Raw genomic sequence first — 27,607 nt, forward strand, 5'->3', positions numbered from 1 at the left:
AAAAGGGATATAGAAGGACACTTCATACTGCTCAAGGGAAACATACACCAACAAGACATAACAATCATAAATATATATGCCCCAAATAATGGTGCAGCTGTGTTCATCAAGCAAACTCTTCTCAAGTTCAAGAGTCTAATAGACCAACATACAATAATCATGGGAGACTTCAACACACCTCTCTCACCACTGGACAGATCTTCCAAACAAAAGTTAAATAAGGAAACTATAGAACTCAATAACACAATTAACAACCTAGACTTAATTGACATATATAGACTATACCACCCAACATCAAGTAGCTACACTTTTTTCTCAGCAGCACATGGAACCTTCTCAAAAATAGACCATATACTATGTCACAGGGCAACTCTTAGACAATACAAAGGGGTAGAGATAATACCATGCATCTTATCTGATCATAATGGAATGAAACTGAAAATCAATGATAAAAGAAGAAAGGAAAAATCAAACATCACCTGGAGAATGAACAATAGGTTGCTGAGTGATCAATGGGTTTTAGAAGACATCAAGGAGGAAATTAAAAATTCCTAGAGTTAAATGAAAACACAGACACAACATATCGGAATCTATGGGACACATTGAAAGCAGTTCTAAGAGGAAAATTCATTGCTTGGAGTTCATTCCTCAAAAAAAGAAAAAACCAACAAATAAATGATCTCATACTTCATCTCAAAATCCTAGAAAAAGAAGAGCAAAACAACAGCAAAAGAAGTAGAAGGCAAGAAATAATTAAAATCAGAGCTGAAATTAATGAAATTGAAACAAAAGAAACAATTGAAAAAATTGACAAAACTAAAAGCTGGTTCTTTGAAAAAATAAATAAAATTGACAGACCCTTAGCCATGCTAACGAAGAGAAGAAGAGAGAGAACCCAAATTACTAGCATACGGGATGAAAAAGGCAATATCACAACAGACACTTCAGAAATACAGAAGATAATCAGAAATTAATTTGAATCCTTATACTCCAATAAAATAGAAGATAGTGAAGGCATAGATAAATTCCTTGAGTCCTATGATCTGCCCAGATTGAGCCAGGAGGATATAGACAACCTAAACAGACCAATAACAATAGAGGAAATAGAAGAAACCATCAAAAGACTACCAACTAAGAAAAGCCCAGGACCGGATGGGTATACAGCAGAGTTTTACAAAACCTTTAAAGAGGAACTAACACCAATACTTTTCAAGCTATTTCAGGAAATAGAAAAAGAGGGAGAACTTCCAAATTCATTCTACGAGGCCAACATCACCCTGATTCCGAAACCAGACAAAGACACTTCAAAGAAGGAAAACTACAGACCAATATCTCTAATGAACCTTGACGCAAAAATCCTCAATAAAATTCTGGCGAATCGGATTCAAATACATATCAAAAAAATTATACATCATGATCAAGTAGGATTCATTCCTGGGATGCAAGGCTGGTTTAATATACGGAAATCAATAAATGTTATTCACCACATCAATAGACTTAAAAATAAGAACCATATGATCATCTCAATAGATGCAGAAAAAGCATTCGACAAAGTACAGCATCCCTTTATGTTCAAAACGCTAGAAAAATTAGGGATAACAGGATCATACCTCAACATTGTAAAAGCAATCTATGATAAGCCACAGGCCAGCATCATTCTGAATGGAGAAAAATTGAAGACATTCCCTCTAAGATCTGGTACAAGACAGGGATGCCCTCTCTCACCACTTCTGTTCAACATAGTCCTCGAAACACTGGCCAGAGCAATTAGACAGTCAAAAGAAATTAAAGGCATAAAAATAGGAAAAGAAGAACTTAAATTATCACTATTTGCAGATGATATGATTCTATACCTAGCAGACCCAAAAGGGTCTACAAAGAAGCTATTAGAGCTAATAAATGAATTCAGCAAAGTGGCAGGATATAAGATCAACACGCATAAATCAAAGGCATTCCTGTATATCAGCGACAAATCCTCTGAAACGGAAATGAGGACAACTACTCCATTCACAATATCCCCCCAAAAAATAAAATACTTGGGAATCAACCTAACAAAAGAGGTGAAAGATTTATTATACAATGAAAATTACAGAACCCTAAAGAAAGACATAGAAGAAGACCTTAGAAGATGGAAAAACATACCCTGCTCATGGATAGGCAGAACTAACATCATCAAAATGGCGATATTACCAAAAGTTCTCTATAAGTTCAATGCAATGCCAATCAAAATCCCAACAGCATATCTTGTAGAAATAGATAAAAGAATCATGAAATTCATATGGAATAATAAAAGACCCAGAATAGCAAAAACAATACTAAGCAGGAAGTGTGAATCAGGCGGTATAGCGATACCAGACTTCAAACTATACTACAGAGCAATAGTAACAAAAACAGCATGGTACTGGTACCAAAACAGGCAGGTGGACCAATGGTACAGAATAGAGGACACAGTAACCAATCCACAATACTACAACTATCTTATATTTGATAAAGGGGCTAAAAGCATGCAATGGAGGAAGGATAGCATCTTCAACAAATGGTGCTGGGAAAACTGGAAATCCATTTGCACCAAAATGAATCTGAATCCCTATCTCTCGCCATGCACAAAAGTTAACTCAAAATGGGTCAAGGAGCTTGATATTAAATCAGAGACACGGCATCTGATAGAAGAAAAAGTTGGTTATGATCTACACGCTGTGGGATTGGGCTCCAAATTCCTCAATAGGACACCCATAGCGCTAGAGTTAACAAATAGAATCAACAAATGGGACTTACTCAAACTAAAAAGTTTTTTCTCAGCAAAAGAAACAATAAGAGAGATAAACAGGGAGCCTACATCCTGGGAACAAATCTTTACTCCACACACTTCAGATAGAGCCCTAATAACCAGAATATACAAAGAACTCAAAAAATTAGACAATAAGATAACAAATAACCCAATCAATAAATGGGCCAAGGACCTGAACAGACACTTCTCAGAGGAGGACATACAATCAATCAACAAGTACATGAAACAATGCTCACCATCGCTAGCAGTCAGAGAAATGCAAATCAAAACTACCCTAAGATACCATCTCACTCCAGTTAAGACTGGCAGCCATTAGGAAGTCAAACAACAATAAGTGCTGGAGAGGATGCGGGGAAAAGGGCACTCTTGTTCATTGCTGGTGGGACTGCAAATTGGTGCAGCCAATTTGGAAAGCAGTATGGAGATTTCTCGGAAAGCTGGGAATGGAACCACCATTTGACCCAGCTATTCCCCTTCTCGGTCTATTCCCTAAAGCCCTAACAAGAGCATGCTACAGGGACACTGCTACATCGATGTTCATAGCAGCTCAATTCACGATAGCAAGACTGTGGAACCAGCCTAGATGCCCTTCAATAGATGAATGGATAAAAAAAATGTGGCATTTATACACTATGGAGTATTACTCTGCATTAAAAAATGACAAAATCATAGAATTTGGAGGGAAATGGATGGCATTAGAGCAGATTATGCTAAGTGAAGCTAGTCAATCTTTAAAAAACAAATACCAAATGACTCCTTTGATATAAGGGGTGTAAACAAGGACAGGGTAGGGACGAAGAGCTTGAGAAGAATATTTACAGTAAACAGGGATGAGAGGTGGGAGGGAAAGGGAGTGAGAAGGGAAATTGCATGGAAATGGAAGGCGATCCTCAGGGTTATACAAAATGTCATATAAGAGGAAAGGAGGGGTAAGACAAGAGAATACAAATGGAAGAAATGATTTACAGTAGAAGGGGTAGAGAGAGAAAAGGTTTGGGAGGGGAGGGGAGGGGAGGGGGGATAGTAGAGAATAGGACAGACAGCAGAATACATCAGACACGAGAAAGGCAATATGTCAATCAATGGAAGGGTAACTGATGTGATACAGCAATTTGTATACGGGGTAAAAGCGGGAGTTCATAATCCACTTGAATCAAACCGTGTAATATGATGTATTAAGAACTATGTAATGTTATGAACGACCAATAAAAAAAAATACGAAGAACATTAAACAGAAATGCCAAGTATGTGCCAAGAATTGGGATTTAAATCCTTCTGAGGTCCTTTCTTACCTAACAATGTAGAGAGAAAGTAAAAAACAATTCCAGATGCTGAGGATGCAGCATTTGGTAGCAAGCCTTTGGGAGGAAACAAGGGAAAAATGAAATGGCCCCAAAGGGAACAGCAGTGTGTTTCCATCTGTTAGGCCACAGATTCTGGTAGGGGAGAGCAGGCAGCTCAGAGCTTAGCCTCCTCAGTTAGAGTCCCAGGGTTCCTCATGCTTGCCTTTCCTCAAGATCCTCCAGGTGGCCTGGAAAACACCGAAGTCCCTTTTATGGGGATTCTGATTCAGAGGGTTTGAGGTTGTGGCCAGAATTAGGTATGTTTAAGAAGCTCCCCTGCAAGCTGCACGATTAATAGGGTTAGGAAACCCAGACATCTAAATCCTTGCTACTCAGAATGCGGTTCTCAAGCTTCTGGCAGCAGGATCAGCTGGACATTTATCAGAAGCAGGTTCTGAGCCAGATTCTGACTCAGTAAGTCTGAGGTGGGACCTGGGACTACATTTCTAAATAGCTTCCAGGAAAGGCTGACTCTTGGGTTTTTGCACTCCAATTTGAGCAGTGAGGGCCCTGTTGGCTTTAAGCAGGAAGAATAATGAAGCAAATGAGTCATCATTAAATCCTACCCTGTGGGTGATGTCATGGCTCCCAGATGGGTAGGAGAAATGAGGTAGACTTGAGGGGAGATAGAGGCATGGACTTTGGGGATCAGAATCCCATGTTTCTGAGTAATATTTTCATATTTCCAATAAACAGCTGGACAGTGTCTCCAAGGGAAGGCAGAACTGTCATCTGCTGTTTGTGGACTCCTGCCCTCATGTCTCAGTTCTTCAACAGCCTCGGGTGCTCTGTCAGCCTAGGGTATTCTGAGTGGCTGTTGTTTCTCTGCCAGAAATGCAGAGCAATTCATCCCTAAAGTGGTCATCATCCAGAAGGAGTTAAAGAAGAGAGCTGCGTGATTTTATTTATTTATTAATTGTGATGGCTGAAAGGCAGTACCATCATTGGGTCCATTTGGGTGGTTTCCCCAATTCTGGCATGTGCCATCAGCAGCTTTTTATTGATGGAATCAGGAAATGGCACACATTTCAGTCATTTTTATGGAGGAAGCCAAAGGCAACATGTGATGGGCTCTGGTGGTAGAGAAAGCTATGACAAATGCCGAAGCTAGAAGTCCAAGGCAGGAAAGATGCTATTTACGTGTTAGTCCCAGCTAAGCCTCATTGGCTCTGATTGGATCCCACCCCCATCCTTGAGCAAGTTGGTATCTCCAGGTGCTATACCAAATGGCTTTCATTCAGATCAGAAGTTCCATTTGCAAGCGGAGTTAGAGTGCCACAGAGCAAGGGAAGAATGATTACCCCAAAGAAGGGGGCTTGGTGTCCTCCAAAATAACAAATGTCAGGTGTCCTCGCCCACCAATAACTTTGAGCAAAGCAATGCCTCTTAAACCAGTGTACAGTGGTGCTTACTTAGGGAAAGCAAGGGCTGAAGTAATAAAAGTGAGTTATACCACACAGCTGTCCCTCAGGAAACATCCCATGAAAGGACCTGTACTACGAAGGAAAGCCAGTTTCTGTTAGAGGAGGACCCAGGGAAGGTTATGAGGGCACTTGGAGGGGAATATGTAAATGCTGTCTTCAAGGCGATCACTTCCCCAAAAGCGGGGGCATACGCTTTGGAGACACAAAGTCCCGGTTTGAGGATTGGATATCTCTGGCTCTCCCCATCACTAGCTGTGTGTTCAAAAGTAGCTTATGTGATCAAGCTATGGTTCTGCATTTATAAGGTAAGATGGCAGTGTCCCCTCTCTATCCCAGGTAGTTGTAAAAGTGAAAAATGGACATAGACACCTATGTCTATTTTCTTTTTTTATATTTATTTTTTAGTTTTCGGTGGGCACAACATCTTTTTATTTTCATGTGCTGAGGATCAAACCTAGCACCCCACGCAAGCCAGGCGAGCGCGCTACCGCTTGAGCCACACCCCCAGCCCAGACCTATGTCAATTTTCTGCGTGGTTCTATCCAGTTAGCTCCTATTGCAAGATGAAATAGCAGCAAAGTTTGCTGAGTGAATTTTAATAGAGCCTGACATAACAATATGTGCTTCAAAATAGGTACCTTTTTTCACACTTAATACCAATTGAGGCTTATATGTAACTCTGCAATATTTTGTGTGTATTTGTGTGTATTGTTACTGTCAGGCCTTCTAAGTGACACCCAAGTGAAAGCTTTAGAAGAAATTCTGGAATTTTTAATTTATGCCTCACTACCTTGCTTGGTTTCGGAACATCTCCCAGTAGCATGATCAGAGAAAATACAGAGGCTGAAATTTCCACAGATTTTTCTGGTTATTTTTGACTCAGCAGCTGCAAAAACAGAATTTATTAGTTATGAAATGGAGTGGGAGACTTTAAAATATATTTGTGTGTGTATGTGTGTAATTCTAAGAAAGTATTCAAAAAAAGAATTCTGAGTCTGTTTGGCTCTCACAAAATAAGCCTCAGAGAAACCTAAATGCTGTTCAGGCCTTCTAGAGTTTCTTCATTATTCCCCAGAACCATGCCTGGGGTGGGTTGATCTATCTGCACAGCAGGCCTGGTCCACTTGTAATCTATACAGGGAGGTTTTTAAGTGAAGCTTCATGCAGCCAGGCGTCTTTTTAAAGATGTAATTTCAAACTTTAATTGTAGTCTAGAAACCTCATGGAGTCAAAGAATGTATGTGAGAGCAGGTAGCGCAAGTACCTAGAAATCAAGATTTCTGGTTAGACTTCAGGATCCACAAAACTAAGGTGACTTTGGGCTGACTACAAATTTAGGAATTTAGGGAGTGTCTTTGGGCATAATTTCAAATTGCTGATGCTAGTGCCAGGCTAAGATAAACAGTTTCCACACTGAGAGGCTGAGCTAAGCCTAAAGTCTAGTCTTGTAGAAACACATTAGGGATTGATTGATTGATTGATTGATTGAGCATATGTACAAAGCCTGAGCCCTGTAAAAGTGTGATTGGGGAGGGTCAGCAATTAGGTCTAACACTGTCTATTGTCCAGACTATTGTGTTGGTTCTGCCCATTTATTTTCCTGCCAATGCTGCTCCCCACCCCCTGTCCCAAGCAATGAGGTGACCTGGGAGAAATATGTACTGTGAGGCAGCTGGTAAAAACTGACAGGTGGGGGTCTTGCTTTTAATTGGGTAACTTGTGTTAGGAGTCAATTGTCCTGTTAATCCCACATATCCCTATATCAGCATTATTTTGATTAGACTCTTGCAGCCTTCATAAGCAAGGTGAGGGAAACCCTGAAATGTTGAAATAAGAGAGATTGAGCAGTGTGAGGGGCAAAAGGGAGATGTGATACGTGGATTGTCTGAGTTTCAGTGATCCACGTAGCTAATGTGTGCTAAGTTCTTCCTTTGTGTCAGGCACTAGGTTCATAATTTCACATATTTTTTTCCTGATTTAATTCTTATTTTTTTTTGGGGGGGGGTTTACATGATCACAGAAATGGATTCAAATTTTCAAATATCCGTAAATCATATGAAGTATTTTATTAATCATTTCCAGTACTTTCAATCTAGGAACTATTTGAAAAAAAAATGGTAATAAATGTTCACCAATTGTTTGTAGAATGAATGAATGGAATATAAACACTTATTTACAGCTGGTGCAGATAAGAATGTTCTTTTTTTCCACACTCAAAAATCTTAGGCGTCTTAAAGTTGGTCCTGTACAGGGGTTCTCACAGTGGATCCTTGGATAAGCAGCTCCAACACCATCATCACCTGGGAACGTGTTAGAAATTCTGATTCTCAGGTTTTCCCAGATGACCTGAATCAGAGACGCTGGAGGTTGGGTGAGCAATCTGTTCCTAAAAGCCCTGGAGGTGAGCCTGGTGCTTGCAGATGTTTGCCAACAATCTATCTGGTCCTACCTCCTCATCTTGGCTTGTATAAGACCTCATTTCTCAGGACAGATTCTAAGATGCAGCATTTTTAGAAGAGTGTTCTTTCTGGGCATCGAGACTAGAGGAAAGAAAGGCAAGTTTTTGTTTCTGGTGATTTCATGTAACATTTTCCTTTCAACTACCCACTCAGATATTGTTGTTACTCAAACTCTTTAAACAGGTTTCTTATAGGTCCAATGGAGATAGAAATACTTGCTTTACTGGTTATGTTGTAGGGGAGAATTAAACAAATTTTGTGACAGTGTTGAAAATGAATTTCTATGTAAAATGTAGTCTGCAAATTTTTTTCCTACCAGCTGAATCCTAACCACCCTTGTTTTGCCTGTCCCTGAATCTGTCACAGGGTGCTAGCCTTTTGTTGTAAAATGTGTGTGTAATTTACTATGTAGAAACTCCCCTACATCTATGCCTTTTCCCATGATTTGAATCTGACAGTGGTGTCTTTGGCAGAGTATTATTTGCATAATGGTACTAAAATATTTGTTGAATTTACTGGTGTATTTACAGACTTAGAAAGTTATGTCTATTTAATCACATCTATTAACTTTCTGCTAAGTAAACCTTGTATATCTATGAAATGAGGCCTGTGAAAATAAGGGATGATATTCACTTAACTAAAAAACCTAAATAGAAATGAAAACTTTATAGTACCAATTATTTGTGTAGAATTAGTTGCACCAACACATTTGATAAAGATTTTACTCACTAAGTTTAATATTGGGCTAAGATGGTTGAAGTTGAGAAGGCAGTACTGACCTATTGCAAATATTTTGTCTTGAGATTAAGACTTTTATCTAGCTATTGTTCTGTATATATTTTTTTAAGTTGAAGTGGGAAGGTGAGTATATAACTAGCGAATATCTCCTTATCAAGCTTAGGCTGTAAGAAAAAGTTGGTTGAGCTACAAAGAAGTCAGGTGCTTTTACCAGCCAGGAAACAGAAAATCAGATGTTTCCAAGTACCAGCAATCAAGCATTTTGTTCTTTTTCTGCATCTTTAAAAATTTTTTTCTGCATTTAACATTTTTTAAATGTCTCTGCCAGGTTTGTCATATTTTCATTCTAAGATATAGATGTAGCATTCAAATATTGAAGTTTTCTTTCAGCTTCAGTAGAGTTTTGGGGTTTCTCTTTTTGCTAAAAACATGCCACTAAAACCTTTTGTTGTTCTATACTTAGTACTAATATAGAGAAGTGCTTACCAACCTTAGATTCTGGAGCAACAGTGCTATGCCCAGTACTTTGTGATCATCTAAGGTAACACAAATGCTCAAAAGCACACCATTCCTTTCCAATAGATTGTTGAAATCAGTTTTGAAGTATATTCTGCAATGAACCCTTTTGGAGTAGTTGTAAACCGTGATCTTAATTTTAGCCTCATCCAGTTAAAGGTCTGGTACCAATGAATTTCCAAAAATTGAACCCTAATCACAGTACCAGAGTGGTTGAAACAAGGTTATGATGCAAACTCTTATAAGGGAGGTGGTGGTGACAGCAGAAGCCCTCCAAGTGAATCCTCAGGAAGATGGTAACCCCTTTATTCCAGAGTAACCTACCTGGATAAAGCAAGCTCTTTGTTAATGATCGGGCCTCCTGGGAGAAGCATGCATTTTTTCAGTGGACTGGCAAAAGTGATTCCTGGCATTAGGGCTAGTCAGTAGCACTAGAATTGAGCTCATTCCTAGTAAAAAAATTGAAGCGTGTTCAGAAAAACCAAAGCCCAGTGGTGAGTAAGGGGCATATAGGCTAGCAGTATTAGAAGAAAGTGTGATCATGGTAAGTGATGAATTAGTTTCATTTGCCCAGGACATTTCACTGAAAGTTTTATAATACGAGATATTCCAGTTCTGGACAAACAGGGATAGGTTACAACCTAAGTGGCCAGGAGAAAGTTAGGCCCTATTTCCTTTATTTCCCAGCAAGTATTGCAAATCCAAAGCTTCACCAGCGAGTGAAGGTCCAGAGAGCCTACCTCTTAGTGGGGACCTTCACAGAGTGAGTCAGGGAAAGCCAGCATACTGGAATTCCCCATTCTCTCCAGCCTGCCTGTCAGCCTGGGGCAGACAGGGACTGAGCAGTAATTAGTTTTTAGAGAGTTTCCAAAGAAGAAGTTTGGCTTTGTTATTCTGTGAAATATTAAATGACAGCACTGAGTTCTTCCACAGTAATGACGGGCTATAGGACTATCTGGTTAATAATAGTTGAAACAGTCTAATCCAAAAAGCAAACTACTGCATTGCTTTTACTTCTTCTGATTCTTGCATCCATAGGGGTGACTTCCAGAGTCAGGGAACCCTCCTGCTTCTTATTGCAGTTGGTTTTGTTTGACCTCCAAATGAATAACAATACTGAAGGCTGGAATTGGGTTCACCTGCAGTTTACCCTCAATTTGCAGCCTTTCAGTCATAAAAATGAGGATTCTTTTCATGTTAAATAGCCTTATTCTTGAGTGTGATTCGTTATTATAGCAAACTTAATTTTGCATGTAAAGCATGATAACTAATTATGTGACATTTGCATACTCAGAACAAATTCCCAAAAAATATTTGCATAAATTTCCTGATGTTTCTTGTGACTCTTTAACAACCTCATCATAGTGAATTACCTTCCTAAATTGATTTAACACATCTGCCTTGTCTAAGTGTGGCTGATTTTCATCAAAAGTAAGGATTAGAATAGGTAAATTATTTTCCATTGGTATCTGAACTTGTTAGTATTGCGACCACAAATATGTATATTTTAAGAAACAGTAACTGTCCTGGGTGACTATCCCAGTACAAAGCACCTACATGGGCTTTGGTGTCTCCAGACCCCAAAGGTGCGCATTCATTTATTGAATGGCTTCAGCAACTTAAAGCTTTGCAAGGATATACTTTATTTTTTAATAACAGCCAGGTGCATCTGCATCATATTTATCATGGGTATTGCTCTCATGCTGATCTTTAAAATGGCTCCTACATGGTTAGTACAAATGTAGACTTCACAGCACAGCAGCTATTGCTGGTTTTGCATTATTTTAATTAAACTGGGATTTCTCACCTGATGCAAGGAAGTGCATGACTTAATGTTTCCCCTGTCTCCTACCTCAAAATGAGATTTTACAAAGAAACTCTAATATGTTGCTGAATGCTGATGGCTACTCAAGAAATTAACTATTGCCTCAAATGGCCAGTGGAAAATAGGGAGAGAGGAGGTAGAATGTGCATGGGCATGTGCCCAGGGAATGAATATAATGACAGTGGGTTAGTATTCAACAATTGGATACAGGCTCTCAAAGTACAATTAGATCAGAATCACCTGAGAGCTTGCTAAAACGTTGCTTATTGGGCTTCCTCACCTTCAGAGATGGGTGGGTCTATGGAAAAGTCTAAGAATTGGTATCGCTGATGCTAATTATGCTGATGCTAATTATGCTGGTCAGGAGACCACACTGGGAGAACCACTGGAGCAGATCCTAATGATCAGAAGGGTGTTTTATGAAATGGGTATTAACTTGAAGCTTGAAGTACCATGTTGATCAGACCTAGCAGAACCAAGAGGAGAAGTCCCACAAGTGGTCAGAAGATAGGAAGTGAAGAGTTGCTACTTTTCAGCACTGCTTTCCTTCTCTGGATGAACAGGCACGTAGATGGGGGCTCTGAACACAAGGCTTTTCTCTGAATTAGAAGTATTGTCATACAAAGCAACTTGAGTCTTGATTTTTCCAGTGGGAGAGTTTAGACGCTTGTAACCATGTTCCATCCTGTGTTTAGTTTGTCTTGTCTTTCAAGAGACAAGAAACTTCTTTCCTCCTGAATCAGACTTTCCACTGGCAGAGCAAAATGGCTTTCTAATTACCTTTCAGACCAGTGAACAGAGCTATTTACTTCAGGTTGGATCAACCCTCCAGGTCACCTCCAATAAAAACTCTTTTTAATCAGACGAGTGGTAATCACTTTATACCACAAGACATTTGGGGCTGTTCTGAGGATAATCTTAAATTGCTTCACATATAACAAGCTACAGAGATGAGGTTTAGAAGATGCTGAAAAACAGGCTGTGTTTAACTTTGGTCTCTGGAAAAGAGAAGTGTTTGCTATTGAGTTTATTTCTTTTGGACGGGGAATGAATGCAATGATGGTGGGTTAGCTCACCATTTATTGAACACAACTTCTCAGAGGTTTGTGAGAACAGAAACACATGAAGGGCTTGCTAAAAAACAGATTGTTGGGCCCTTCTACCTCCAGAGATTAGTGGGTCTGGGGAAAAGCCCAAGAGTTGACATTTCCAACAAGTTTGCAGGTGATACTTGTGAAGTATTTTATACTTGGTAAGTCATTTCTTTTACCCGAAACCATGCTGAAATCTTCCCTGTATAACTGGCAGTTGTTGTTGTAGGCAAGATTTTCCTAGAAGTGATTTATCACTTAGTATGATTCTCTAATATCATACTAAGAATCAACTAAGACATGGGCTGAATCCCTGGAGGCAATTTGAAGGAGACAATGCTCTGTAGTTTCAGTCTATTTTCCTACTGTTGATTTTTCCGTGTTCTTCCTTGACTGCAAATTAGAAAGTGGGGAAAAAGTTTACAGCCCTGGATGGGGGTCCCTGTTTTCAAATGGCAGAGGCCTATTGCCAAAAGATGGTTCTTATGCCTACTCTTACCTTTGAGTTCCTACTAAATATTTTCATGGCCAAATTTTAAGACCCTAAAATGAAGAGTGGCAGTTGGATGTATCCAGCTTTGCCCCCATGTTATACAAGTCTTGGTCTTGGTGTAGGAAATCTTATTGACACACAGTTACCAAGTCCTGGGGGAGGGAAAGCAGTGTCTTTCTCTAGAATTGGTTTCTTTGTGGAGGATATTGGACTAGTTCAGGTGTTCTCAGCACTAAGGCTGCCAAGCAGAGGAAGGATGCGGGGCTCTCCACCTTATTTTGGAAGCCCTCCAAGATGGTGCCTTAAGTGAAGAACAATTCTACTGAGCAGTAGAATTTATCGGGGAACCAGTGAATTCTACCTTTGCTTTGTTTCTTTTTGCTTGTGTGTGTACATACTGGGAATGAATCCTGAAAACATACACACACACACACAAAAAAAAAAATCTCAAAGCTAAGCACATGCTCTACCACTGAGCTACTTCCCCTGGCCCTGCTTTGCTTCTTTCTTAGGGCCCTTACACCTACACAAAACCCAACCCCAAACCCCACACCGGCCTCATGGCACTGCCTCTCCAGGTTGAAATTTGCTCCTCAGTAAAGTTTTTTTTTTTTTTTTTAATGATCCCAAGTTCAATTTCTCTACTTACTTGTCTTTACATATTCAAGGAGGGGTGGCCACCCAGTACCATCCTAAAATTCATCCCACACACCATTGTTTAAGAGGTTCTTCCTATTGTTAATGTTTGGAATGTGCTTGGAATTTTTCCAGTTCGGCCCTTAACTTCATGGTAATTTTCTCTTGTGGGAACAATTTGAGTTGTAGTTTTATAGGTTTTGTTGTCAGATTTAAAATTGAGACACCCAGAATTCTTTACAACTTTTGGTTCACTTTGTTTTTAGCATGAATGATATATAATCATCATTTTCACATATAGAGACATCTGTACCCTGCAGATTATTAGATCTGAAGAGGCGGCTCAGAGGATAATGTCTCTTCAGGAGCTCCTTCCTATATTTCCGGAGGTGTGTGTCAAGGGGATACCTATACTCTCCTGTAATATGTCACTTAATGTTATCATAGAGACCAAATTTAGAGATAAAAGGAGAAAATGGTGACCAATTGTGGTAATTCAGTATTCTGCTGCTCTTTTGTAGAAAACACAAAAAGACAGAACAAGTTGGAAAATGTTTAGATACCTCATAGAAACACGATTCTGCTGCTTAATGAGAGCAAAAATATCTTAGATCAGGTACATTATTTTTGTTTTCACTATGAACGTGGAGATGTAATGTGGTTGATCCTGAGGAACACCCATCTCCACCAGTAGTAGAAGCAATAGCGACTGAGAGAAATCATACGCTTGAGGGGGGAATGCTGTTTCCTCCAGGGTGATTTATGTTCATTGGTCACAAGTAGGAAATGCAGCTTAACAGAGAACCCACTCAAATCCTCAAATTCACCAATGCCCTCTGGCTTGAAGATAAAATCCAAACAAATTTTGTGTTTTGGTAGAGAAATGCAAAATTTCCTCACCCCAAAAGACACTGACCATTTCTTGAGGGAAAGCTGTGTAAAGATAAACATGAAAACAAAGCAAAGAATTGTCAACTATCTTTATGACCTTCTGGTATGGCAGAAGGCCTTTCCTGGGATATGCAGTTTATATGCTCCTAGAAGAGTTTTCTGGATCCAACAGGGACAGAACCAGCTTCTTTTCTAAACATCTTTGTGATTACTGTCTCCTTTCCTGATGACATGTGAATGTTCAGAGAATACAGGGCCCTTACTTTTCCTTGGTAGAAAAAGTATCGTAGGTATTTCAGAGAAGGTTTGGTCGATTGTTGGTTTGTTTGGTTTCCTTAGGTTTTCCAAAGTGTACAAAACCTCCATTTGGGACACCATACCCCAAAGAGACACCAGGGAGAATTGGCAACATCTTATTCTAGCTTTTGTTAAAATTGTATCTCCAGACTCCAGGTTATTCCTAGACTTATTGAAACTCAAGGGTGGGACCTGGAACTCAAACTTCTCCAGAGTCTCTCAGGCACACTGATCTTTAAGAAACACATGGTATTTTCTGGAAAGCTTTATTCTTTCTAATCCTAGCATCAGATTTCTCTTTCTTCTCTCCCACCTACCCTCCATAGTGAGACACCTGCAATGCCCCCTCTACTAAATCTGTCTTTCAGTTCACTAGTAAGTCCACGTTGGCAAATTCGGTCAATTTGGGGACGTTACTTGACCATTGACTGTGTTGGGTGCCCTTTTCTTCTTAGAACACTCTTTCCTGCATCACTTGGCTCTTCTGTTCCTCCCCCACTGACCTCTCCTTCATTGACCAGCTGATTTTTACAACCCGTAAATGCTGGATTCTGTTCTCTTTAGTATGGCTTCTTCCTAGGTAACCTCCTTCAGTGTCATGGCTCTATGTGCTAACCCTACGTATTAGAATCCCAAATTCCTGAACACTAACAGTTTTATCAGCATCCACGCACACATATGCCACAGGCATCTCAAACTTAACTGTCCAGAGGAGAACAGTTATTCAGAACCCCTTGCACAAACATATTCCTTCCATAGTGATTTGTCAGTAAATGTTAGAGTCCAGTTGCTTAGGTCAAAAAACCAATGTGTCCTTGATTCTGTTTTCTTCATAGCCCACATTCGATCCATCCAGTTAACACTTCCAAACACATCTTGAACTGAACAACTTAGCATGATTCTCCCTGGGATGACTCTGATTGAAGTAATCGTCATCTATTCTACTAGCCTCCAGCTAGTCTCCTTGCATCTGCTCCTGCCCCTCACCCCTGTAGTTCACAGCAGCCAGAAGGATCCTTTTGAGATTTATGGGAGATTGTTTTAATGCCTCACTCAAGTCTCACTACATTTGTTCTCTAGTTCACTGAGAACAAATGACACAGTTTTTACCAGAACTTTGAGGCTATCATTATCTCTTTCTTTCCTCCACTGCATCTCTACTCTGTAGCCTCTGGTCTCTGTGCTCTCTCTGAAGTCCTCAAAACTTTTGTACTTGTTCTGCCTAGAATGAACCCCCAAAGTTTGTCACCTGGTATAGTTCCCTTATTTTCTTCAGGTGTTTTTCCAAAGTCTCTTTACTGTGCCTTCCTCCAGCATTCTTCCCCCAGACACATACACTCCTCTACTTCATCTGTTCCTTTTACTCTTCTCTAGTTATTCATTCCATGTAATCCTTTCCTCCACTTTTTTTTTTAACTGTCTCTCATCCATAAAAATGTAACCTCTAGGAGGGTAGGGACCTCTATATACTGACTGTACTCCCCAGATCTGGAAGAGTGTCTGAACATAATCCATGTATTTGTAGAATACTTGGATTTGGCCATATTTACACTGTTATTGTTAATATTTCAAGAGTACAGTGGATGGTAATAGGACTAATAAATAAACAAATCCCTGGTACTATAAGCCAGTGATCTGCAGAAATAGTTCCCAGATCAGCAGCATCAGAATTGCCTGGGAGCTTGTTCAAGATGCACGTTCTTTGGTTTCATCCCACACATACCCACTGAATCAAACTCTGGGGCTGGGGCTCAATAGTCTGTGTTAATCAGCCCTCCAGGTTGATTCAGTGGAACCAATGGGAACCATTAGTGGAAGCAAGCAAGTGTTGTCCTCCCAGGGCGATGCTATAAGCCAGTTCAAGTGCACTAACCTCCAGAAATGATTTCAGACTCTAATAGTGGGTAACACTGCTGATTTTTACCCCCTGACACCTATTATTTGTAGACCCTGTGCTAGGTGCTAGCACAGCAAAGAATTTCTATTGCAGCTCTCCAGAAAAAGCAAGGAGCCTGTCTTCTCTGGGTCCCAGTATAGCTTTGTGAAGTGATGGATAAAATCAGAACATCACTAGCCAGATTTTGAAGGGCATTGATAATGATAGACTCAGGAGACCATGAGGTACTGTAGTGAGTGAAATGGTCTTTTGTGATCCAGTAGTTGGGTGAAAAGAAAGGTGTAAAAGTACAGAACATTAAGGCTGTGGGCACATTGGTTAATTCCTGCAGTGTTTTGATGTCATTTGAATTGAGTTATAGTTCATGGCTTTCCAAAGCCAAATTTATTCCACATAGAATAGCTGAGGTTGTAATTGAGACAGTAGGCCTCCATCAATGCAAGAAGAGAGGTTGAAATGAGGAGTTGGCTAACTTGTCATTTATATTTTTATGGTATCTTCTGTGTATGTCCCATCTTCTGTTACACTCACAAATAACATATTACTGAATTGTGTAACTGAATTGTGGACAGATTGAATTAGTTTTCATTTCTACCTTGGGAGAAAAAAATCCTGTAACTCATATAAGTGCAGCTTTGTTTCCTTTTTGACTTAAATTAAGTCCTTCATTTGGCTAATATGTATTTATCTCCAACACTGCTATTATCCTTTAAGTATGAAATGCTATAAAAATAATATTTAAAAAATATGGATTTCTTGAAATACAATAATCACTTCTTTAACTTAAAAACCACAATTCTCTTGATCTCTTACTCAAAAAAAGTAAATAAAAGTAAAGCACCTTTGTCAAATCTAATTAAAAAAGTGCTAACTTGTATAAATTCGTATTATTTATCAGAGCACAGAATGTGAGAATACAACTTATTTTTTTACCCATACCTTTTAGTAGGTAGAGAAATCCACATGGAACCAAAAACAAATTTAGATGTACAACCACTATGAATCTGAAATTTTATTTGTTGGCTTTGTGTTATGGTTTTGCAAATAGTTAAGTATTCCCCCAATCACCAGAGAACTTGTTAGAGAGGCACATTCTTAGGCTGCATCCTACACCCACTGGATTTGGGTGGGATTGGGCAGCAACAGTCTGTGTTAATGAGCCAAATGGGTGAGGAGGGCTGTGGTGGTGGGAGTCATTCTACCATTGGTCTCCATCTTACTAATATAGATTCCACTTTGAAGGATGCACTTAAAAATCCACTTTCAGCTAGCTGTGACAGGATAATTTGGAGGCACAGTGTAAAATATGCTGAACTGAGCAATAAGACTATTTCTTAAGGCTGTTACCATCTGACCCTTAACAAATTACTAACCTGTAATCTGAACATCACTTTTCTAAATTGAAATGTTGACCATGACTCAAAGACATTATAAGGATCTAATGGGGATGGATGTGGAAGCACTTCGGAAAACTGTAACAACCCAACTCTACAATTAATCAATAAAGTAATATTGAGATGTTAAATTCCCCAGTATTTCACTGCTTGTCATATTTTCAAAAGAATTGGTGAACCCTTATTTTATCACTCACAACATAGACTAAGCTTCCCAAAATATGGTGTTTATAAATAGAATAGGAATTTGTTTCTTTTTTAACATGAAAAGCTAAAGGGAGACTGAAAGATTAGTGAACAGGTGTCCTAAGAATAATCACCTGCATCCTCGACATGCAGGTGATGTCTCTGGGCCAAAAGTTGTCATCACCTGGCCAGGTGTCAGAGAAGAGTGCGAAATGGGTGTGCAGTTTGTCTTTAGTTTGGAGATTCCCTGGATGTTGCACATACCATTTCTTCTCACATCCCATTGACTTGATTTCAATCACATGTTCATCCCTTGCAGAGCAGGAGAGGGGAAACATCTTTAGCTTGGGAACCACGTGTCTAACTGGTGAGTGAGGCAAAATGGATTTAAAATAAATAAGGGAGCTGGGCACAGTGGTGTACACCTATAATTCCAGTGGCTCTGGAGGCTGAGACAGGAGGATAGAGAGTTCAAAGCCAGCTTCAGCAACAATGAGGCGTAAGCAACTCAGTGAGATCCTGTCTCAAAATACAAAATAGGGCTGGGGATGTGAATCAGTGGCTGAGTGATCCTGAGTTCAATCTCTGGTAACCACCCCCACCAAAAAAAAAAAAAAAAAAAAAGAAGGAGAAGGAGAAGAAGAAGAAGGAAAAATGCAAGGGACAGATATGCAGTGCCCAACAAATTAAAATGTGTTTCACAATTAAAACTTGCTAGGATGTGTCTATAGTTTGATTTGCAGTAATAGGCTTCTTGATGCCAAATAGTCGGCCATATAGCTTTTCAATGGACACATGTGGCTATAGGTCTATATTCAGTCACTGGTAATTCATATTGATAAAATTTTCATCTATGAAAGTCTATGGAGATTTGTTTTCACTCTGTGGGACTTGCTAGTCATTATTCTATCAGTTGCTACTCCATTTGATAGCAAGTTTTGGTTGTGATGATTTTCATGGTTTTAAATCTTTGATAACCCCCGATGGCTCTGCTATGAATGAGCAATGAACATAAATCTTCAGGATTAAAAGATTGAAAGAACACATTTTTGTTGTTTTATGAAATTGTCAATAGCTTGTTTTTGGGTGCCATTCTGGGTTTGTATTAATAGATGGAAGTTAGTACATAGTAATTTTAGGAACTGTTGTGATAGTATAATAAAGTAGGACCTATATATTTGGCTACTACCCGCCCCCATTCCTGGCAAACATGTCTTAAAAATTTGAAGTAAAAATTTTTTGTCCTGATATTTTGTCTTTGACTTCTGGTGTTAGCACAGAGCTCCTGAATCTCTTGGCGTTTCTAGGGTGATAAGGTACATCTTATTCTAATAAAATGCTTTCAGCAGGCTCAGGATGGGGGCTGGTTGCTAGAAGAAACAGCCACGGGATTAGAAGGCTAGAACTTTCAGCCTGGCCCCACAATCTCAAGGGTAAGGAGAGGGATTAAAATTGAGTTGAAGCCAGGCATGGTGATGCATGCCTGTAATTCCAGCAACTCGGGAGGCTGAGGCAGGAGGATCACAAATTCAAGGCCAGTCTCAGCAGCTTAGCAACTTAGTGAGACATTGTCTTAATATAAAAATAAATCAACAAATAATGGACTGGGGTTGTGGCTCAGTGGCAGAGCACTTACCTAGCATGTGTGAGACACTGGGTTCAATTCTAAGCACCACATGTCAATAAATAAAATAAAGGTCCATTGGCAACTAAAAAAAATATTTTTAAAAAGGGTATAGAAGTGTGGTTCAGTGGTAAAGTGCCTCCAGGTTCAATCCCCTTCAAAAAAAAAGTTGTGTTCATACCCATACCCATGGCAGATAATGTAACCAATTATGCCTGCATAACAAGTCTTCCATTAAAAACCCGAAAGAACCAGGTCTGGGCAGTTCCCAGCATCCCAATATGTGATAGTTCCTAGGGGGGATAGCATGCCAGGAAAAGATATGTATGAAAGATTCTCTCATACCTCACCCTATGCTTCTCTTCATCTGGCTGTTCATTTCTATCCTTTTGGGTGTCATTCATATTAGATGAACATAAGTAAAGGGCTTCCCTGAGTTTTGTGAGCAGCTAAATCAATTTAATTGGACCTAAAATGAGTAGTGGGAACCTGGATTTATATAGCTGTACAGACAAAAGTTGGGGTGGAAGCCATTACTTATGATTGACATCTGATGTTGGGGACAGTCTGTGAAACTGAGCCCTTGACTTGTAGGATCTGATGCTATCTTGAGGTAGACTGTGTCAGAATTGAATCAAATTACAGGATACTCAGCTGGTATCTGCTGGAGGATTGTTTGGTTGATATAGAGGGGAAAATTCCCACACATCTGGTATCAGAATTGTTTTGTTGAGTGATGTATGAGGATAGATAGATAAACACTGCCTTCTGATATCTTTATAACTGCATAATTTCTTTACGATCATTATAACCACAATTAAAAAGTTCTGAAGGACAAGACTCATAGAAACATAATCTCATTCTCCTGTATTTTGACTGTGATGGTGTCCAGCTAGTCATTTTACTTGTTCATTTATTTAACACAACTTTGAGAGCTGTGATGTTTCAAGTGCTATGATAGGTGTTTGAGTACCCACAAATGAAGGAAGAGACTCTTTGCAGAATATTTTGGCATATCCACAGGGACATGTTTAGCAAAGCTAGACACACAGGTTTGCACCTTGAGAGGGTGACCTAGCACAGAGACATATATTTCGGTGATGAGTGAAATTCTGGTGGACAATGGAGTTTTCCATAAGAAAGTGAAAGATAACCTAGAATGGAACCTCATTCCTGATGCAGGGCCACAAGGAATGAAGAAGACTCAGATCTCATAGCAGTAGGAGACACTTTCAGGGAATACCAAGATGATAAGAATAGAATTTAAAATGTCAAGTGCAGCAGGAATGACTCATAAGATAAAAACCAAGCAAAATCATGAGATTCCACTTTGTGGAGGCCCTCAATAGTTCTCATAGAGAAGTTGCACCATAAGGTCTCCAGTGGAAGCAAAGTTGTAGTTGCTTGAATGGGGAAGAGGAATTAAAGATGGCTAATGGCGAAAGAATGGCAGTAGAATTAATCTGTTAAAACCAGGGCTCATGAATTGATTTGCTTGTGGTGTTTAACAAGCAGTGTTGCCTGCTTGGATGAATTTATGTTGGCACAGATGCTGGTTAAGATTGAGACACCTTTCTATTTATTACCTTGCCCGTGTAATTCCCAGTGTGGGTATGTTCTTGTTTTTTTGTGTTTGCCGCACAGATGTACCTTTTCATTAAGATGACAAAATAATTTTTCGAGGGCAGCAACACTTGTTATGGTAGTTAGTCATTTCCTAATTGTGGAAATTCCTGTATCTAATGATGTTTCTGTTGATTTGAACAGCTGGCCTCCTTGTTGTTGCTTCTTTGCCGAAAGGTGAATTGGGAATTCTCCATTAGTAGTCACAAGATTGCTTTCAGAATTTCACAAGCTTGCCAAAAGTTATTGCTGATTATAATATGAGGATTATTTGGAGGGATTTTGGATATCTATAAGGTTTGATAGACTATTGTATTTCAAATTGCACTTCCAAAAGAATGACACCTCAGAATTTTGCCTCATTGGGATTCATTTTTAATGAGCCTCTCTCAGAAGTGACCTGTTTTAGACAACAGGAGGTTCACTTTAAATGCTGCACTTACATGTGCAGTGTTCAGTGTATCTATAAACCTCTAATCGCTTTAAATGTTTCATATTGATTGCCCTGAAACCCTTGCATAAAGAGAAATGAAAGGAAACTTTCTGAAATGTATTTTTAAAATGATTCTAATTTTCAGAAATTTTAGCCAAGGAACAAATAGATGTCTCTTTAATGCTGTACCTTTTGTAAAAAAAAATAAAATAAAACATATAAATGTGCCTTGGTATAACTTGATGTTCCTCGCCTCCTTAATCCCAGCTTTGGTGGAATGTTTTTTATCAGAACATGGACAAGGGCAAGAAGAAAGGGGTTCATTGTTTCAAATACCAGCTTAGCTGTAGAATAATATAAAGGAAATTGCTTTATTGTCATATTGTAAATCCAGCTTTCTACAATTTAATTATAATCAAATGTTTGTGAACATTATTTCTGAAGGTGTATTTCTCCAAATAGCATTCATCATCTAAAAAATGTTTATAGTGCACATACAGAATTTTAAAATTATAGAAATAGAAGCATACAGAAGAAAATTTAATTTATACTACAATACACAGTGTGCTTTTTAAAACCTTTATATACATTTCCTGAATTGTGATAACACAGATATGTAGTTTTACATTCAACTTCCATTTCATATTTTATTGAATGTTTTGCTTTATATATTGCTAGTTATTAAAGAATTATAATTCTTAATGAAGCATGCTTTATTTTAATCATTTCTTTATTTTAATCATTTTAGAAACAGATACACCCAGGTTTTTCAAATTTCACATACATTTTGAACATTATTTCCTTTATCTGATGATTTCCTCAGAATTATTTTTAGACCGAAACCTCTAGATCAAAGGTGCTTAAATATTTTAAATTCACAGAATGCAAAACCAAATTGCTTTCCCCAACTGTGCAAATGTAGCCAAAGCACATTTTTGTACTTTTTCTTTTTTTTTGTTACCAAGTCGAGAACAAAACAATTTTTGTCCCTATGAATGAAGAAACTTCTCTTTTCCTGCTCTGATCCTCCCTCTTCCCATCACAGACACAGATGTGGATTCTATATCTTCTGAGATATTTATGTTTAATTTTATAATCTATTACGTTGTTTAGACATCTAAACAATGGCTTAACTACTTTAAAACCTTCCCTTTATATTGTGAATCCCATATCAAATCATTGATCAGATATTGGATGTGTGCATAAACACACACATATCTGGTATGTGTTTTTTATTCATCACTTAGGTATTTGATATGCACCCAGATACCTTTAAAATATGCATATTTATCTCTAAATGTTTAATTAAAGAAGCAGGTTCTGTACTTTCTGAGTTCATGAATACCTAAGAATGTCCCTCTGTTTTTTTTTTTTTATAGAGAAGCTACTTGTTCTAAAATAATATTTTGAGTTTCTCTGTATAGTTAACTTCAATGGGTATTAGGGTTGGCCAGAAGCTATTGAGCCAACCCTTCTTAAGATGTTTGCCCCCTTGTTTTTAATTTTTCCCCTCACAGTTTTAGAGAACTCTCAGGCCAGTGGATGTGTGGACTGTCCTCCATTAACTCTACTGAGATTCTGATGAGCCTTATTTATGCACATAAAGGAGCCCTTTGTTTTCTATCCTAAAATGTTTGTTAATTATCTGTTTACATTATAAATCTTACTAAATATTCAAAAGGTGTGATTGTTAAGCAAGCCTGTATTTTCTGCTCTTTCATTGGTCATCTCTATTCATTTTCATCTTTATCCTTTATTTCTTGATTTAGTAGTATAATGTTTATTTTGCACAGAATTGTGTGTCATCATTGTTGACTCTCCTATTCCTATCTAATGAGAGTTTTGTAATTTTCAGGAAAGTCAATAGAAAAATATATTCCTCAAGTTAGTAACAGTAACTTTAATAAAGTTTGTGCTCAGAGAGAGAGAGAGAGAGTTAGGCAAAGCAAGGCTTGGGAAACTGACATTTTTCATTGATATGTTGCAAATAATATATAATGACAATAGAAAAAATGTAGGTCATTTTTTAAAATTTCTAGATTATAGGAGACTTAGTTTTCACTGACTGAGTTTGCACATGCTAACTTATTGCATAGAAATTAGTAATGGAAGATTAGTGAATATGTACTTGATCTGGTCTTGGTTGGGAGTTTGATTTGTTTCCAAATGAGATACTGGGAAGTAGACTTTATTCAAAGTGAAAATTTCAGTGTCAATAAGCCAAAACCCATTGCCTATACATATCTAAAGCATCACTTTGTGGTGGGGAGAGTCATATCATAATAAAAATAAAAAGCAGATTTCAATTATGTTACCACAGTTTGTTTCCTTAATTCTTAGCTCACCCTGCTCCCTTAAATTTTGTTTCATTTTGTTATCTTTGCTGCTCATTCCAGTAATCTTAAATCTAATTCTGCCCATCTCGGTATTTTTAAAAACTTTCTGCACATGTCAGAGAGACCATGTCTTTCTAGACACTAATAAACATGTGAAGGGTCTTTCTAAAACAAACAAACAAAAAAAAACTTTCATATTTTCTTGTCAATGGTTCTCTGACTCACACCCTTTCTTGTGACTGAGAATGATGATCTTTCTCTTGTCCTTTGTTATTTTTCATGGTTCTGTGTTGTGTCTTTTCTATTTGTTCTGAAATGATTGGTCCAGCACTCTTACCTCCCTGTGCCTTTGATATTCTGGAATGTTGGAGTCTATTCTTCAGTATGCACTTGGTACCAAAGTTCTAGTAGTAGCCACTGAGCCCTGAGCATTTTACTTAGTGTGACTAGAGCCCCAGGGTACACCATTGCCTGCCCTAGTGCCACCCACCATTATTTTTCTTGGAGTTAATCTCCAAACAGATGGACAAAATTCCCACTGGGAGTACTCCTGTCATAATCTTAGAGAATGAAAATGATTTCTCATGAGTTATCTAACTTTTATAATTCAGGGACCAGAAATAGTAAACGTTATCAGGGGAAATCCTAAATTCTTTTAGGTGGGGGAGGAATGGTTTCACGTAGCAAAAAGTATGCGTGAACATCATCTTTTTTCCCCTTTTCATATCTGTTATCCTTATGTGTGTGGGTGGGTAGGAGGGACAGGTAATAAGCTATATCCAAATATTTAAACAGGTAAACTATACTAGGTGTTAGAAATAGGAGTGCTATAGATGAAAAGAAAACTGCAATGGGGAATGGAGAATCCATAATCTTACTTTCCCATTATTAAGTGTTTTTAAGATTTGTCTTCATAGTTATTTTTATGAAAAACTGGATAAATCCAGTTTAAACAGCAACAGCTTATATTGTTATTTGAGATAGCTTTTAGAATGCAATCCAGTGACAGCTACATTTAATGATCGGACATCTGTATTATTTGACATAACAAGGCAAAAACAAGAGTTGGGAAACATTATCTATGAAAATTTTTATATATAATGTGTTGCAAATAATGTACAATGACACCAGGAAGATTGTAGATGAGTTTTCTTTTCTAGATTATAGGAGGCTTAGTTTTCACCAACCCAATGGTACACATATGAACTTAGCACCATATAAATTAGTAATGGAAGAAGGATTAGTCAACTTGATGTGAAAGAGTAACTGCATTTCTCAGGAAGTAAGAAAATAGTTTACTCTGAGCCAAATACAAGCAGGAACGTGTATTCAAGTTACCTAAATGACCTTTTGAACAGTAGAAGAGGATACATGAATTTTTATAGTCACAAAACAAAAGAAAAACATAAAACACAACATTCACCAAATACGTTAGTAGGACAGCAAGTAGGTGAACTGTAGCAAAGTGGGGGCCATCTGTCCCTTGGCTTTCAGATGTTACCTACAGCATTCTTGGCTCTAAGGCTGGTGCACAATACAGACTTCCTAAGCTTAGGAATATATCCTGAGATTTTTTTTTACTCTAATAGTCACAAGATGTTAAGTCACATACAAAAGTTAAGGTGAATGGCTATTAAAAGGCCTGAGCTAGTCCAAGGATAATTTTGGCTCTTGACCTACAACATTCCTTGTTTCCATAGTTGCAATTTTATTAGTCAGCCAAGGTCAGTCTGCAGGATCTTTAATATTGATGCAGCTTCTTCAGAGAAGCTGTACACTTAAAATTCTTGAAGTTTGGTAAAAGAAGAAAAATAAACAATACCCTCGTCTTGTAAAGTGACTTCTCTTCTGAGAAGAGATGTATAGTATTTTGTAAAAAGTTATGCATAGTTATCCACATTGATGGGATTTGTTGTTACATATTTGTACATGCACACAATATAATGCACCAATAAAAATGTGAGAAATAAATAAATTCCTGCTAAAAGCTATGCATATTATTTGGCAGGCATGATGATATGTACTTAACACAATTTTATCCTTATAACACCTTCATAGCTCAAGTCTGATTTATCCCTCTGATAAAGATGAAGAAATTAAGATTTAGAAAGCTTAACTAATTTTCCCAGGGGAATATAGCTAGTAAGATCAAACCAGGATTGAGCCTAAATCTCTTTTGAGTCAAAGGACATATTTGTCATCACTGTGTTTTTCAGATGCAACCTCTGACTTGAGCTAATCAGAATTAACAACACATGCATTGGTTTTAGTTCAAACTGTGCATGATTTTGTTTCCGCCTAACTCCAACTTTGTTTGGACTCTGCCCTTCATATTCCTATTCCTAGCCACACACTGGGATTTTTCTGATCTTTAAATGGCACATTTGAGATCTTTGAATATACTGAATCCTTTGTTTGCAATGTTCAGGAGGCTTTTCCCTATATGGTTTCAACCTTCTCTAGCAAGTCTTAGCTGATAACAGTCTTATTTGTGCTCGGTTTTCCAAAAGTGACTTCATGTGAAATAGCTTTTCCTCCCATTTCAGGTCTTCCTTATCATCTGTTGATTTCTCTCATAGCATGTACCTGATCTGAAATCATCTGTTCATTTATTTGCTTGTCTCCGTTTTCAAAAGTACACACTCTTCTAGGGAGTGAGTGGTTTTTCTCTCTTAGTACTGTTTCTATAGAACTTAGAATAGCCCTTGTCACATCATAAATGATGGAAATTGTTGAATGAAAAATGGGTAAATGAATTTGAAATTTGATTCCATTTGGTAAAAATGTCTTAATAATCTTTTCAACTGAAAATACTTAATAATTAGTCATTGGTAATGATGAGCATTCTAAATCGTGTTTCAGCCTTGATCAGCACACATAAATCCATAACCATATATGTTTGAACTTCTGCTTTGGTTTTAACATGCTGAATAGTAGTTTTATTTAAATAACTCTTCAATAGTTACCTGAAAATGAATGTTTATTTATTAGACATAAAACACTTCAGCTAATTATCTGCAGCAGAATAATAATGTCTTAGAAGTATAAGTTTTTTTTTTTAGAGAGAGAGAGAGAGAGAGAGAGAGAGAATTTTTAATATTTATTTTCTAGTTCTTGGCGGACACAACATCTTTGTTTGTATGTGGTGCTGAGGATCGAACCTGGGCCGCACGCATGCCAGACGAGCGTGCTACCGCTTGAGCCACATCCCCAGCTCATAAGTTTTTTTTTTTTACCTAGACAATAATTTAGTATGCACTGAAATGTTTTATACTTAGTATACTAAGATTATTTAGAAAGGAAAAGGTTTTTTTAGAACCAGGATCAGAAATTCAAAACTAGGCTTTTTCCATTGTATCAGATCTCCCCCTAACACCTTTTCCCCCTTATTATACTGATATTCCTATAGAATAATAGATTATGTATAAAAAGGTATTTCAGAAGTAAAAATATCAATATTAATCAAAGCTACCAGTTTATTTTTTATCCCAGGAAACAGTAGGTTTTGAGGGAGATTAATGTCCCCCACTGGTCCATTGTAGGTAGCTGTTGTGTAGAAGCAGAGGCCTGTGGGAAGGATCTCCAAACAGAAAGGGGAAGAAGTAGCAGAATC

At 38.1% G+C, this 27,607-nt stretch overlaps 1 protein-coding gene across 1 annotated transcript in view; it reads left to right on the top strand.

Moving 5' to 3' along the window:
* Nckap5 (NCK associated protein 5) overlaps nucleotides 1-27,607 on the top strand; it is a 762,699-nt gene that overhangs the window by 184,790 nt on the left and 550,302 nt on the right.

Source organism: Urocitellus parryii, chromosome 1 (genome assembly GCF_045843805.1).
Source record: "Urocitellus parryii isolate mUroPar1 chromosome 1, mUroPar1.hap1, whole genome shotgun sequence".
Classification (NCBI taxonomy): domain Eukaryota; kingdom Metazoa; phylum Chordata; class Mammalia; order Rodentia; family Sciuridae; genus Urocitellus; species Urocitellus parryii.